Source organism: Solenopsis invicta, chromosome 3, assembly GCF_016802725.1.
Source record: "Solenopsis invicta isolate M01_SB chromosome 3, UNIL_Sinv_3.0, whole genome shotgun sequence".
NCBI lineage: Eukaryota > Metazoa > Arthropoda > Insecta > Hymenoptera > Formicidae > Solenopsis > Solenopsis invicta.
The window spans coordinates 13101525-13116386 of record NC_052666.1 but is presented as its reverse complement, the minus strand read 5'-3'; the positions used below and the strand labels follow the sequence as shown (position 1 = coordinate 13116386).

Sequence of the window (14862 nt, the reverse complement as noted above, 5' to 3'; positions counted from 1 at the left end):
GGATCGGATTGGCCGAAGACGAGAATGCCCGTCGCGCGGAGTCGAAAACTAGGATACTTACTCAAGGAGGTGCTCGAGTATGCCCGAGCTAGGAAGAGCCGAGTATGCCCGAGCTAGGAAGAGCCGAGTATGCCCGAGCTAGGAAGAGCCGAGTATGCCCGAGCTAGGAAGAGCCGAGTATGCCCGGCGCTGGAGAGAATCCGGTGAGATCGGATGTTCGGATTGATCTCCCGTTCGGTTGCCCATTGCCGACTTATATACGGTTTCGCGCGGCTGGACGCACCAATCAGCGCGTGTGGTTGAGTCGGCTGGAGTGGGACTGCTTACCGAACGCGGTGCGTGGCGTGTCGGTCGCGCGTGATAACACGTGGTTGTGCTATAGTAAGCACAGCGCACGCACGTGCTCGGCTGCAATGCGTCGAACGATTGGTCGGTCTTGTGCGGCGGTGCGGTGGAGGAGCGTAATGTTACAACGCTAATCATAATCAATAAGTTTAAATAGTAGATTTATTTGATAATAAGTGTTTAAAATGATCTCCATCTGCTTCGATGCAAGTTAGATCTAAAATTTGCTATTTTACTTATAATTTTAATGTATAAAAAATATTTAATTTAATCTATTTACATATTATATCTTTATAAGAAGCATTCCATGTCAAATCGTGTCTTTGGATCCGAACATTCCTGATTAAATTAATTTTTTTATTAAAAATGCTTCTATCGTGTATATATATATATATATATATATATATATATATATATAGAGGTAAAAAAATGTATAATATAAAAAAAATGTGTGATATGTTTAACCCAAGTGTTTCGGGTATTTTATTTGCGGACTGAAAAGGGTTTGCTCTTACTTGTTGAATAATAGCTCCATATTCAGCCGGAGTCGTGCATCTTTGGCCAACATTGAAACATCGTCTTGATATAAATCTGCTTCACCGATTTAATATTTTTGTACCCATCTTCTAGCAGTTCTTTCGCTGCACTAAACTTGCGCGCCAATTTCTTAGATTGTATATATTTCCAGCGTCCCATAAAAAATGTACAAAAATGTATAATATAAAAATATATATATATATATATATATATATATATATATAATTATACGTTATAAATAAAAAATGTTAAAATAAAAAATAAAAAAAATTTACTTAAATTAAGTTTTATTATGTTTTTCTTCCTTTATCAATTTTATTATACATTATTTATTCACTGTATTATAATAAATTACATTTATAATAATTTATATTAAATATTTTATTTGCATTTATTATTAAATTTTCTGAGTAGGTTTTCATAAATAAAAATAGTTAAAAATTACGTTAAAAGTTAATTAAAAAAATATTATTTATTTTAAATTAAAAATTCATAAGTTTTTAAAGTTAAATTACTCAAAACAATTATAATATGGATCATTAAACAAATTAACCTAATGTTTTTATTTGTAAAAGAAGTTTGTATGAAATAATAAAAAAAACATTGTTTTTTACGTGGGATAAATTTTTTTATTATAATTCTTTTCCTTAAATTACATTTAATGAAAGTATGCATTATTCAAACAACGACGGTTGTTTACGAAGTAACATACGATTAAAAGGAATAACAATTAGCAATATAAATAAAATTGAAAGAGCGAAACTGCGATTTTTCCAACAGTGAGTCAATTGACATCGATGTATTGTCAACATGACACAGCTTTGATCAGCAAAATAAACATCATTGCGAGTGTCATGCGGAAATTCAAGTATGACGAATAAAGTTACTTCATTTATAACATTAGAATTATAATAAATTTCTGTATATTACACTGAGTTTTTCAACAGTTAAAGCAACCAAATGTAATACTAAAGTGCCTTTGATTTTTGCACAGTTAATCAAACCAGGCACCGGCACGGACCAGTATCCAGCGTGTTGTTCGTTGGTGATGTCATATTTTCTGAAAGATATAATTTGTAATTAATAAATAATTATATCCATTGTTAATGAATTAATTTTGTTAAATAGAAAAATTTGTTATAATAAATTTATCCGTTGATTCTAAATAAAGCTAAATTATTTATATATAAAAAATAACTTTACAATAAATTTTTTAATTTATTAATTGTTAAATTAAGATGATATAAAGAAAATAATTTAATTACTATATAATTAAATTATAACAAGTTTCTAAATGAAACTAAGAGAAAAGAGTTATGTAATTTTGACTATGTATATTTATTCTTATCTTTTAACATTTCATGCATAAAGTTTTACAATATTAATTTTATAATCTTCGATATAGTATTCTAATTAAAAGTTGTAGTAAATTTTAATATTATAATATTTTTTATCATATTATGTCATTTCTTATAAATTTATTTATTGTTAATATAAAAATATAATAGGCATAACACTTGCCATTTTTGAAGCTTCAACAATTAAGAGAATAATAAATAAAGCATTATTTCTTTAATATAAATTGCCGGTATATCTATTGGCGAAGAAAAACATCCATATTTCTAGCATCAGAATAAATTCCACCCAGTCACCAATATTGTTAGGTAAAATCATTTTTCTTGATAGTAATTAGTATCTTGATATATGTATGGCGTAATGTCTGAAATTAGTAACATCTCAAGTTAAAGCAATAAAATGTAATACAAAAGTGACTTTGATTTTTGCACAGTTAAACACCATCGTCAATATTCGATCCTTCTGTCTCGTTCCAAGGCATCTCTATCAGTTCTAGACTTCCATCCTCTTTCAAGGTTATCCATTTTCTACTTTCGCTCTTCACTTCCATTTTCTGCTCAAGATCCAAGTCCAATCTTATCATCTTCCTCAAGTTTCCAATATTAGCCGTGTCAATCGGCTGCAGAACATACATTTGTTCTGGGGACAACGTGGAAACACCTTTCGTAAGAAAAAATTCCTTTTTAAGACAGATTTACAGTAATGTATTAACTAATCAGTAAATAATACCTACTCGCTGGTAATGTAGCGAAAGCATATAGATGATTTGATAACAATTTGATAAATCCAACAGTGGTAGTGGGGTGGATTCAGTAATAGGAAAAATTGACTGAATCGGTTCCAAAAGTGTTACCTCCATCGCTTTATCATCCTTGATAACGATGTCAGAATTATTTGTAACGTATCAACAGTGTCACTTATAATTATAAAAATTGTAACAGATAGCAAGAATGCATCTGAACAATTTCTCTTGGATTTAACGCTACTCAACCTGTTTCATTCTCCTTGTTCTCCAAGTCATTCACTTTGTTGTAACAATGTCTTTCACTTTCCTCCTAGCTCTCGAAGATGTGTTCGTCAGCTGCCCTTTCCTCGTTATGATCTTTCATGCGATGCATCATAAAAGAATCATGATGCGTGGTGTATTTACACTTGTTGCACTGCAGCCAGATCTGAGATTTCGTCAGTATCTTCTTGCCCAGTGAATTCAAGTCGCAAATCTCAAATTATTTAACCTCATGTCAAATTACTTAACCTCATGACAAATTGTGTCAAATGCGGTCGTAAGCGACCGGGATCGATCGTAAGCCTGACGTTACGTTAATCATGAATTGCGAGTATGTAGAAGGATGGTGACTTCTTAGTTTGGAAAATTTCCCCATGGACAGAATCAAAGTCGCTGGGTGTACAACACACATAGAACAATTATTTAACATGATGCATCTATCGCTTAAAGAATCAATGTTAATGAAGAATTTCTCAGTCTGTAGTTTTTTATACTGGACACAGTGCGAGGATAATTGTGCAGGACTAATAAAGGACTGTTAACGTGCCTTTTGAAGACTTTAATTGCATTGGCAATTCGAGGTTTAAGTTCTTCCCTCTTCTCTCTTTCTGCTTGTCTGAGGGCAAACTGTTGCAAAGATTGATTGGGCTTCCTGTAAACCGTTCTAAAGAACGTCATATTGTTTTCGTAAGGAAATGCCGAAAATGTGTCAAGTGGACCCAGGCGTTCAGCATCTTGTGCTAAGTGCAGCAATGCATGCACATTGTACGATAGAAAAGTTAGCTTATAAAAGTGTGAACAGGTCTCGACGAATTTTTTTAATGCAAGTTTTGCAAAGTTTATCATAGTTGGTAAGAGTGTAGAAGAACATAGTGCACGAATAGCTGCATGTAAAAGCAAGAAGTGCTTTTAACCTTCTTAGTGCACGAATAGCTGCGTGTAAAAGCAAGAACTGCTTGTAACCCCGCCGCAACCGGCCCCGCCCCCGGATACCACACGTCGCTACCTCGAGGAAGCACACGAACTCGTGCGGATACACCTAGCGCGCGCATTCCAACGCCAGCAAAAACATTACAATCTCCGACGCCGCGCATGGCGACCGCAGATCGGAGAATGGGTGTGGAAACGAGACCACCCGCTCTCGAACAAAGCCGACGCGTTTAACGCCAAACTCGCTCCAAAATTTCAAGGCCCCCTCGAAATACGCAAAATCATCTCGCCCGTGATTGTTGACCTACGCGACCGACGCGGGCGATGGACTCGACACGTACACATACAGCATCTCAAACCAGCACCACGCACCGAGGGCCAGAGAGGAGAGATCGAAAGCAAGACCAACTCCGGAGATGACACACCGACGCTCCGCCGGAAAATAACATCACGCCAAACCAAAACACCGGGGACGAGGAGGACAACGAGGAATAGGAGGGGAGGTCAGCCGTTAAATTCGAAAAGAAACGCAGCTCGCCACTAGCGAACCGACCGTCCCAGCGACATGGAACGCACAGAGCGCGATATCATCGACGAGATCAATCGTGTGCTCGGCGAAACGGAGGGCTACGATCCAGAGAACCTGGCAATCGACCCGGCGTGGGATTCCCTGCGGACCAGCCAACCGCCAGCTACTGCTGCCGTAGAGGTAAACCGCCACCCAATCGTCGGACAACGAAACGGCCGACTACGACAACCGTCGGACCGCCGCAACGAGATGAAGAGGGCCTGGTTGCTGAACCCGCCAACGGCACGGCCTAAATCTCGTCAACCACCATGACGAGCATCACCGCCTCGCCCGACGTTGGAGCCGGCACGAGTGATGGGACCGCTGCCACCGCCACCCATCCCAGTCGAGGTCGAGCCCGGCTTAATCGTGGAGGTGCCCCACTTCGCCGCCCACTCAGCACGCGAGTGGAAGACGCGACAAGGCGGGAAACGTTGGCAAATCCGGTTCAATCATAACGGAAGGGTATGTAAACGCGCGTCCCCTCATCTCCAGGAATTGATGACGAGACGCTCAGAGAGCTTGAAGAAGAAGATGCTCCTCATCAGATTCAAGGAACAAGCACTCAGGTTATAATACCAATTCATGTGGCCTCAACTCACAGAGAAGCAACCTCCAAAAGACAAATATCACCGGAAGAGGAGAGAAGAGTCACACGTCAGAAGAGACTCAAGGAAGGGTTTTCTCGATTACCCATTACAGAGCAAAATCCTCGTGAAAAAATAACAACCTCAACGGTGTTTAAACTCTTGGAGGAGTTCATTCAGGAATATCGTGAGGACAAAGAAGAGAGGATTAGACTAAATCAGCAAAGAGAAGAAATTGAGAGGAGGAGACATGAGGAGTTGAAAAGAATGCATGAGGAGATGCAGGACCAAATTGTCTCTGTGCAAAAGCGATTAGGCTTGGTAGAGGGAAGAGTGAGAGCTCTTCAGGAAGTCAGGAAGGAAGGTGCTGTTCAGGTGGCGGCAGTTATGCAGGATAAGCACACAACAACCCCTCATGTACAGGACCCCACCCCATCAGGACGAACCTTAATGGACTTTACTAGATTGATTGGCAAATAACAAACTATATTTGGATGCTAAATGTTGTTTTGATGATTGTATTATTAGCAAGATGTAACGATGCACACCCCCGAAAATGTTATGCATCGTCCCCGGCCACCGACAGCCGGAGAAAGAGAGTCACCGGGCTATAACCGGGGGTGCCTCGGGCACCCAAATGTAAAAGTTAATAGAAACTTCGCGCGATAAGACCGTGTCGGTCCATCGCGCGCGTCAAGTCGGCGCGCACGCGCATTCGAGGGAGCGCGCGTTCATCCCGCTCCGGCGACCCCGCCGTCAAGCGCCGAAAATGACGGAGGCAAACGGAGTCGCCGGGTATAGGGCCGCGTGCTCCGATAGAGACACCTGTTTCCCGTCAGCCAGCATCACCCGCTGATCCGCTGCGCCTGACAATCCTGGGAATAAAAGTGGTCGAAGGTTGCTTGGCCACGGCGGAAGTACTCCGCAAATTTCCGCACCACTCCTCATCCTCCGCATTCTCTCGAGCCCGAGCGTCCAACTCTCGTCAAGGTCCTTGGCGAGGAGAGGACTCCCGATCAGCTCTCGAGCCGCGGTTACAATCCGCTCCTCCACGAAACGCAACCAACCGGAATCGCCGACACGGGGTTTCGGCCGAGGTACTCGGCGCGTTTCGTAGCATCCCAGCCGCTATCGTCATCGGCCCGCACGCGGCCGCGGTCGCCCTACCGATTCGCGCATCGCCACATCGCGTCGCGAAGCTCCGCCCCGCGCGCATCGCTACACCGCGGGAAAGCCGCGCCCGCATCCGAATATCGCTCGCGTCCCGTCGCCTGGCGACACCTCGCGAAGCATCTGTACATACCGAACTGTAAGATAGCCGCGGGCTTACAAAAATCTGTCCGTCCGCGCGCCGTTCCGAATTCGTGTATTTTGTCCGTCCGCGCGCATCAAACGTCTGTACCCGCTCGAACTTAGTGAATAAAGAACACATGTAAATTATAGCACACACACATACCGCCGACTCATCATTTACACACGTCCGACTTTTTCCTCTCTTCCCGTGCGAGCCCTTTCGATCGCTCCGACGATCGCTAGTCCGCGCGAGAGAAAAACGGCAACGTTACAATAATAAAAAATATCAAAATGTATCTGTAAAGACGTAGCAGTGTATTTATGATGCTCGATATTTGCTTTAAGATCCTCGATATCTATATTAGGCAAGCTGCTGATCTATAGTTCAAATCCTTGTTCATTAAATATATTAGGAGTACAAATTGAAAACCGTCGTTTTCCAGTAGATGGCGCCAGCGGTAAATGTTTGCGCCAAACGTTAGATCAAAAATTTTAAATGTAAGGTTGGGCATCTGGCAACAATTCCTTATCATTGCAGTTGTGAATTTTTATCGGCGTTATATATTTTTTTGTGATCGAAAATGTCGAAATTTGTGCCCAATAAGCGTCATTTGCGGGTAGTTTTGCTTTTTGCGTTCAATTCGAAAAAATCTGCGGCTGAGGCGCGTCGAATAATTGTAAAAACTTTTGGTGAGGCTTCCATTAGTGAAAGAACGTGTCGAGAATGGTTCCAACGCGTGTCGAGAATGGTTCAAAAGTGGTGATTTCGGCGTAGAAGACAAGGAGCGTCCCGCACAGGTGAAAAAGTTTGAAGACGCACAATTGGAAACATTACTGAATGAAGATTCATCTCAAACGCAACAGGAGCTTGCAGATTCATTGGGTGTGACTCAACAAGCTATTTCACATCGTTTGAAAACCATGGGAATGATCCCAAAGCATGGATACTGGGTGCCATACGAATTAAAGCCGAGAGACGTCGAACGGCGTTTTTTCGCGTGCGAACAGCTGCTCCAACGGCAAAAACGGATGGGTTTTCTGCATCGTATTGTAACCGGCGATGAAAAGTGGATCCATTATGATAATCCAAAGCGAAAAAAATCGTGGGGCTACCGCGGCCATGCATCAACATCGACGGCCAAGCCAAACATCCATGGCTCGAAGCTCATGCTGTGTATTTGGTGGGACCAGCTCGGCGTGATTTATTATGAGCTGTTGCAACCGGGTGAAACCATCACAGGAGCTCGTTATCGAACACAACTAATGCGTTTGAGCCGAGCATTGCAGGAAAAACGGCCACAATACGAGCAAAGACACGAAAAAGTGATGTTGCTGCATGACAACGCTCGGCCACATGTTGCTCAGGTCGTTAAAACCTATCTGGAAACATTGAAATGGGATGTCTTACCTCATCCGCCGTATTCTCCTGACATCGCCCCTTCAGATTACCACTTGTTCCGATCAATGGCGCATGGCCTGGCTGAGCAGCAATTCCATTATTACGAAGAGGCCAAAAACTGGGTCGATTCGTGGATCGCCGCAAAAGACGAGCAGTTTTTTCGACGCGGGATTCGTATACTGCCCGAAAGGTGGGAGAAGGTAGTGGCCAGCGATGGACAATACTTTCAAGAATAAGTATGTAACCATTTTTCAACAATCAATCCTCAAATTTTGACAAAAAACGGCGGTTTTCAATTCTCCTAATAGATTACGATTAAACAGAAACATGTCCGTGAATTGCGCGTCGATAGTATTAGTGACCACGCACTTCACGCGTTCACTGACGTTAGACAAACAATCGTGTGCGTAATATCGCGTAATACCTCGTGTTGCGTATAACATTTGTCCCGAATTCTTTATGCTATAAATAAATGTAGGAAATAAAATAAATAAATTCATAATTCATCGGAATTTTTACTACATATTATTAAATTGTATATGAAAATATTAATGAGGAACCTCAATAAGATTCAAATAGTTGCAATTAAAAATCATATAAATATGTGCCATTATTTTATTACAACAGTTTTAAAACTTTTAATCTCACATATTTATTTTCTCTTTCTCTTTTAGTTTTTAATTAAACTAAAAATTATATTGATTATTTTTTCCTTATCATTCACGAAGAATAATTTTAATATAATGTTATAATACTTTATACACACTGTAACGCTGGTACTTTGCGGTTGCGCAGAATTGTGTTCGCGATAGGTTGCTCGGATGTGCTCGCCGGATGCTAGGGTTCGTGAAATAATAAATCCTTGGTTTGGTTGCAAGAATATAAATAAGTCGATGTATTCTGTCGATATGATTTCAGTACAAAAAACGTCGTAAGTTAGATATAAAACGCAATCATATTGGTTAAATGCAGCTTGGATACACACAAAATATAATTTAGCACGAGAATCAATATTTAAACGAAAGGCCGGATTCGAACCCGCGCAAAGTAACTGGACGCGGATTGGTCGGGCCGGACAAAATATAAATCGCTGCGTAAATTAATATTTAAACAAACAAACGGATTCGGATAACTAAAGAAACGGACGGACTGGTATTATGCGCTCCGAGTTAATAATTGGAATACTCGGTTAAACAATAAGCGGAACCGCGCACAGTAAATGAGCGCCGATTGGTCGGTCCGGACAAATGACAATTTATTACGCACATCAAGCTTTCGGAAAAGAACGGATTCGGCTATTCTTATCGGTCAAACGAATTCGGACAATTAACGGAATAATCGGACACGTGTTCTTTAACACGGTGTAAACGGTAGGAGTTGCCGTGGGACGGCGAACTCACTGAAACGGTTTCAACGGACTCCGATTGGCCCGTGTGCCGGCCGGTCGCGATCTCGGGATCGGCGGTGTGCGGCTCGGCGGACGGACCCCGGCTATGCGGGGTAATCGGGGGTGTAGACCTGCGCGGTCTCTTCTCGCAGTGGAGGTCCCGTGGGGTACGGTATATCGGAGTCAGTTTCCCGGGAATGACCGGGAACGGACGAACGGTTAGGATTGGTCGAACGACGAGAATGCCTGTCGCATGGTGGAGCGGATCGGATTGGCCGAAGACGAGAATGCCCGTCGCGCGGAGTCGAAAACTAGGATACTTACTCAAGGAGGTGCTCGAGTATGCCCGAGCTAGGAAGAGCCGAGTATGCCCGAGCTAGGAAGAGCCGAGTATGCCCGAGCTAGGAAGAGCCGAGTATGCCCGAGCTAGGAAGAGCCGAGTATGCCCGGCGCTGGAGAGAATCCGGTGAGATCGGATGTTCGGATTGATCTCCCGTTCGGTTGCCCATTGCCGACTTATATACGGTTTCGCGCGGCTGGACGCACCAATCAGCGCGTGTGGTTGAGTCGGCTGGAGTGGGACTGCTTACCGAACGCGGTGCGTGGCGTGTCGGTCGCGCGTGATAACACGTGGTTGTGCTATAGTAAGCACAGCGCACGCACGTGCTCGGCTGCAATGCGTCGAACGATTGGTCGGTCTTGTGCGGCGGTGCGGTGGAGGAGCGTAATGTTACAACGCTAATCATAATCAATAAGTTTAAATAGTAGATTTATTTGATAATAAGTGTTTAAAATGATCTCCATCTGCTTCGATGCAAGTTAGATCTAAAATTTGCTATTTTACTTATAATTTTAATGTATAAAAAATATTTAATTTAATCTATTTACATATTATATCTTTATAAGAAGCATTCCATGTCAAATCGTGTCTTTGGATCCGAACATTCCTGATTAAATTAATTTTTTTATTAAAAATGCTTCTATCGTGTATATATATATATATATATATATATATATATATATATATATGAGGTAAAAAAATGTATAATATAAAAAAAATGTGTGATATGTTTAACCCAAGTGTTTCGGGTATTTTATTTGCGGACTGAAAAGGGTTTGCTCTTACTTGTTGAATAATAGCTCCATATTCAGCCGGAGTCGTGCATCTTTGGCCAACATTGAAACATCGTCTTGATATAAATCTGCTTCACCGATTTAATATTTTTGTACCCATCTTCTAGCAGTTCTTTCGCTGCACTAAACTTGCGCGCCAATTTCTTAGATTGTATATATTTCCAGCGTCCCATAAAAAATGTACAAAAATGTATAATATAAAAATATATATATATATATATATATATATATATATATAATTATACGTTATAAATAAAAAATGTTAAAATAAAAAATAAAAAAAATTTACTTAAATTAAGTTTTATTATGTTTTTCTTCCTTTATCAATTTTATTATACATTATTTATTCACTGTATTATAATAAATTACATTTATAATAATTTATATTAAATATTTTATTTGCATTTATTATTAAATTTTCTGAGTAGGTTTTCATAAATAAAAATAGTTAAAAATTACGTTAAAAGTTAATTAAAAAAATATTATTTATTTTAAATTAAAAATTCATAAGTTTTTAAAGTTAAATTACTCAAAACAATTATAATATGGATCATTAAACAAATTAACCTAATGTTTTTATTTGTAAAAGAAGTTTGTATGAAATAATAAAAAAAACATTGTTTTTTACGTGGGATAAATTTTTTTATTATAATTCTTTTCCTTAAATTACATTTAATGAAAGTATGCATTATTCAAACAACGACGGTTGTTTACGAAGTAACATACGATTAAAAGGAATAACAATTAGCAATATAAATAAAATTGAAAGAGCGAAACTGCGATTTTTCCAACAGTGAGTCAATTGACATCGATGTATTGTCAACATGACACAGCTTTGATCAGCAAAATAAACATCATTGCGAGTGTCATGCGGAAATTCAAGTATGACGAATAAAGTTACTTCATTTATAACATTAGAATTATAATAAATTTCTGTATATTACACTGAGTTTTTCAACAGTTAAAGCAACCAAATGTAATACTAAAGTGCCTTTGATTTTTGCACAGTTAATCAAACCAGGCACCGGCACGGACCAGTATCCAGCGTGTTGTTCGTTGGTGATGTCATATTTTCTGAAAGATATAATTTGTAATTAATAAATAATTATATCCATTGTTAATGAATTAATTTTGTTAAATAGAAAAATTTGTTATAATAAATTTATCCGTTGATTCTAAATAAAGCTAAATTATTTATATATAAAAAATAACTTTACAATAAATTTTTTAATTTATTAATTGTTAAATTAAGATGATATAAAGAAAATAATTTAATTACTATATAATTAAATTATAACAAGTTTCTAAATGAAACTAAGAGAAAAGAGTTATGTAATTTTGACTATGTATATTTATTCTTATCTTTTAACATTTCATGCATAAAGTTTTACAATATTAATTTTATAATCTTCGATATAGTATTCTAATTAAAAGTTGTAGTAAATTTTAATATTATAATATTTTTTATCATATTATGTCATTTCTTATAAATTTATTTATTGTTAATATAAAAATATAATAGGCATAACACTTGCCATTTTTGAAGCTTCAACAATTAAGAGAATAATAAATAAAGCATTATTTCTTTAATATAAATTGCCGGTATATCTATTGGCGAAGAAAAACATCCATATTTCTAGCATCAGAATAAATTCCACCCAGTCACCAATATTGTTAGGTAAAATCATTTTTCTTGATAGTAATTAGTATCTTGATATATGTATGGCGTAATGTCTGAAATTAGTAACATCTCAAGTTAAAGCAATAAAATGTAATACAAAAGTGACTTTGATTTTTGCACAGTTAAACACCATCGTCAATATTCGATCCTTCTGTCTCGTTCCAAGGCATCTCTATCAGTTCTAGACTTCCATCCTCTTTCAAGGTTATCCATTTTCTACTTTCGCTCTTCACTTCCATTTTCTGCTCAAGATCCAAGTCCAATCTTATCATCTTCCTCAAGTTTCCAATATTAGCCGTGTCAATCGGCTGCAGAACATACATTTGTTCTGGGGACAACGTGGAAACACCTTTCGTAAGAAAAAATTCCTTTTTAAGACAGATTTACAGTAATGTATTAACTAATCAGTAAATAATACCTACTCGCTGGTAATGTAGCGAAAGCATATAGATGATTTGATAACAATTTGATAAATCCAACAGTGGTAGTGGGGTGGATTCAGTAATAGGAAAAATTGACTGAATCGGTTCCAAAAGTGTTACCTCCATCGCTTTATCATCCTTGATAACGATGTCAGAATTATTTGTAACGTATCAACAGTGTCACTTATAATTATAAAAATTGTAACAGATAGCAAGAATGCATCTGAACAATTTCTCTTGGATTTAACGCTACTCAACCTGTTTCATTCTCCTTGTTCTCCAAGTCATTCACTTTGTTGTAACAATGTCTTTCACTTTCCTCCTAGCTCTCGAAGATGTGTTCGTCAGCTGCCCTTTCCTCGTTATGATCTTTCATGCGATGCATCATAAAAGAATCATGATGCGTGGTGTATTTACACTTGTTGCACTGCAGCCAGATCTGAGATTTCGTCAGTATCTTCTTGCCCAGTGAATTCAAGTCGCAAATCTCAAATTATTTAACCTCATGTCAAATTACTTAACCTCATGACAAATTGTGTCAAATGCGGTCGTAAGCGACCGGGATCGATCGTAAGCCTGACGTTACGTTAATCATGAATTGCGAGTATGTAGAAGGATGGTGACTTCTTAGTTTGGAAAATTTCCCCATGGACAGAATCAAAGTCGCTGGGTGTACAACACACATAGAACAATTATTTAACATGATGCATCTATCGCTTAAAGAATCAATGTTAATGAAGAATTTCTCAGTCTGTAGTTTTTTATACTGGACACAGTGCGAGGATAATTGTGCAGGACTAATAAAGGACTGTTAACGTGCCTTTTGAAGACTTTAATTGCATTGGCAATTCGAGGTTTAAGTTCTTCCCTCTTCTCTCTTTCTGCTTGTCTGAGGGCAAACTGTTGCAAAGATTGATTGGGCTTCCTGTAAACCGTTCTAAAGAACGTCATATTGTTTTCGTAAGGAAATGCCGAAAATGTGTCAAGTGGACCCAGGCGTTCAGCATCTTGTGCTAAGTGCAGCAATGCATGCACATTGTACGATAGAAAAGTTAGCTTATAAAAGCGTGAACAGGTCTCGACGAATTTTTTTAATGCAAGTTTTGCAAAGTTTATCATAGTTGGTAAGAGTGTAGAAGAACATAGTGCACGAATAGCTGCATGTAAAAGCAAGAAGTGCTTTTAACCTTCTTAGTGCACGAATAGCTGCGTGTAAAAGCAAGAACTGCTTGTAACCCCGCCGCAACAGGCCCCGCCCCCGGATACCACACGTCGCTACCTCGAGGAAGCACACGAACTCGTGCGGATACACCTAGCGCGCGCATTCCAACGCCAGCAAAAACATTACAATCTCCGACGCCGCGCATGGCGACCGCAGATCGGAGAATGGGTGTGGAAACGAGACCACCCGCTCTCGAACAAAGCCGACGCGTTTAACGCCAAACTCGCTCCAAAATTTCAAGGCCCCCTCGAAATACGCAAAATCATCTCGCCCGTGATTGTTGACCTACGCGACCGACGCGGGCGATGGACTCGACACGTACACATACAGCATCTCAAACCAGCACCACGCACCGAGGGCCAGAGAGGAGAGATCGAAAGCAAGACCAACTCCGGAGATGACACACCGACGCTCCGCCGGAAAATAACATCACGCCAAACCAAAACACCGGGGACGAGGAGGACAACGAGGAATAGGAGGGGAGGTCAGCCGTTAAATTCGAAAAGAAACGCAGCTCGCCACTAGCGAACCGACCGTCCCAGCGACATGGAACGCACAGAGCGCGATATCATCGACGAGATCAATCGTGTGCTCGGCGAAACGGAGGGCTACGATCCAGAGAACCTGGCAATCGACCCGGCGTGGGATTCCCTGCGGACCAGCCAACCGCCAGCTACTGCTGCCGTAGAGGTAAACCGCCACCCAATCGTCGGACAACGAAACGGCCGACTACGACAACCGTCGGACCGCCGCAACGAGATGAAGAGGGCCTGGTTGCTGAACCCGCCAACGGCACGGCCTAAATCTCGTCAACCACCATGACGAGCATCACCGCCTCGCCCGACGTTGGAGCCGGCACGAGTGATGGGACCGCTGCCACCGCCACCCATCCCAGTCGAGGTCGAGCCCAGCTTAATCGTGGAGGTGCCCCACTTCGCCGCCCACTCAGCACGCGAGTGGAAGACGCGACAAGGCGGGAAACGTTGGCAAATCCG

At 40.3% G+C, this 14862-nt stretch overlaps 2 long non-coding RNA genes across 2 annotated transcripts; both read left to right on the top strand.

The window, feature by feature from the left end:
- The first annotated feature begins 1481 nt into the window (after positions 1 to 1481).
- On the top strand, positions 1482 to 2052 carry LOC120357189. The gene is made up of 2 exons (XR_005574370.1): positions 1482 to 1750; positions 1830 to 2052. It is a non-coding gene; the product is annotated as an uncharacterized LOC120357189 (long non-coding RNA).
- A 9105-nt stretch (positions 2053 to 11157) lies between these two features.
- Positions 11158 to 11726, top strand: LOC113006212. Its single transcript, XR_005574378.1, has 2 exons — positions 11158 to 11424; positions 11504 to 11726. It is a non-coding gene; the product is annotated as an uncharacterized LOC113006212 (long non-coding RNA).
- The last annotated feature ends 3136 nt before the right edge of the window (positions 11727 to 14862 follow it).